Below are 2270 nucleotides of genomic sequence, written 5' to 3' on the forward strand. Positions count from 1 at the left end.
CGAACCCTAACCCAAACACTAACCCTGACGTGAACTTGAACCCAAACCCTAACCTTAAACCAAACCCTAACCCTAACCCTAACCCTCAGCCTAACCCGAACCCTAACACTAACGCAAACCATAACCCTAACGCTAAACCTCAGCCAAACCCTAACCTTAACCCTAAACCTAACCATACCCAAACCCTAACCAGAACCCAAACCCTACCCCTAATCCGAACCCTAACCCTAACCTGAACCCTAACCCTAACACGAACCCAAACCCGAACTCGAACCCAAAAACTAACCCTAACCCGAACCCTAACCCGAACCCGAACCCTAACCCTAACCCGAACCCTAACCCTAACTCTAAACCTAACCCTAACCCTAACCTTAACCTGAAACCAAACCCTATCCCGAACCCGAACCTGAACCCGACCCTAAACCGAACCCTAATCCTAACACGAATCCTAAGCCTAACCCGAACACTAACCCTAACCCTAACCCTAACCCAAACCCTAACCATAACCCTAATCCGAACAGTAACACGAGCCCTAATCCTAACCATAACCTGAAACCGAATCCTAACCTGAACCCTAACTGGAACCTGAACCCTGACCCTGACACTGACCCTGACACTGACCCTAAACCATAAACCCTGACACTGAACCTGACCCTAACCCTAACCCGAACTCTGACCCGAACCCGAACACTAACCCTGACATGAACTTGAATCCGAACCCTAACCTTAAACCAAACCCTAACCCTAACCCTAACCCTAACCCTCAGCCTAACCCGAATCCAAATACTAACCCTAAACCTAACCCGAACCCTAACACGAACCCTAACCCGAACCCGAACCCTAACCCTACCCGAACCCTAACCCTAACCCTAACCCTAACCCTAACCCTAATCCTCAGCCTAACCCGAACCCGAACCCTAACCCTAACCCTACCCGAGCCCTAACCCTAAACCAAACCCTAACCCTAACCGTAACCCGAACCCTAACCCTAACCCTAACCCTAACACGAACCCTAACCCTAATCCTGACCCTCAACCTAACACTAAACTGAAACCTAACCCGAATCTGAACCCTAACTCTAACCCTAACCCTATCCAAACCCTAACCCTAACCCAAACGCTAAACCTAACCCTAAACCTAACCCTAATCCGAACCCCTAAACCGAACCCTAACCCTAACCAGAACCCTAGCCCTGACGCGAATCCCTAACCCGAACCCAAACCCGAACCCCTAACCCGAACCCTAACCCTAAACCTAACCCTAAGCCTCAGCCTAACCCAAACCCGAACCCTAACCCTAACCCTCCCGAACCCTAACCCTAAACCAAACCCTACCCTAACCCGAACCCGAACACTAACCCGAACCCTAATCCTAACCCTAACCCTAAATATAACCTGAAATCGAACCCTAACCCTAACCCTAACCCGAACCATTACCCGAACGCTAACCCTAACCCTAACCCTAACCCTAACCCTAACCCTAACATGAACCCTAACCCTAAGCCTAACCCTAACCCTACCCGAAATCTAACCCTAACCTTAACCCTAACACGAACGCTAACCCTAACCCGTACCCTAACCCGAAACCGAACCCTTACCCGAAAACTAACCCTAAACTGAACCGTAACCCTAACCCGAAACCTAGCCCTAACCCGAATGCTAACCCTAACCCCAACCCTAAAGGAACCCTAACACTAAACCTAACCCTAACCCTCAGCCTAACCCGAATCCGAATTCTAACCCTAACCCTAACCCTAACCCTTACCCTAAACCTAACCCTAACCCTAACCCGAACCCAAACCCGAATCCCTAACACGAACCCAACCCCGAACCCATAACCTGATCCCTAACCCTAACCCGAACCCTAGCCCTAACGCGAATCCCTAACCCGAAGCCAAACCCGAACCCCTAACCCGAACCCTAACCTTAACTCGAACCCTAGCCCTAACTCGAACCCTAACCCGAACCCGGATCCTAAACGGAACCCTAACCCTAACCCTAACCCTAACCCGAAATATAACCCTAACCCTAACCCTAACCCTAACCCTAACCCGAACCCGAACCCTAACCCTAACCCTAACCCTCACCCGAACCCTAACATGAACCCTAACCCTAACCCTGACCCTAACCCTAACACTAAACCTAACCCTAACCCGAATCTGAACCCTAACTCTAACCCTAACCCTATCCGAACCCTAACCCTAACCCAAAACCTAACCCTAACCCTAAACCGAACACTAACCTGAACCCTAATCCTAACCCTAACCCTAA

This window comes from Ursus arctos, unplaced genomic scaffold (genome assembly GCF_023065955.2).
Source record: "Ursus arctos isolate Adak ecotype North America unplaced genomic scaffold, UrsArc2.0 scaffold_40, whole genome shotgun sequence".
Classification (NCBI taxonomy): domain Eukaryota; kingdom Metazoa; phylum Chordata; class Mammalia; order Carnivora; family Ursidae; genus Ursus; species Ursus arctos.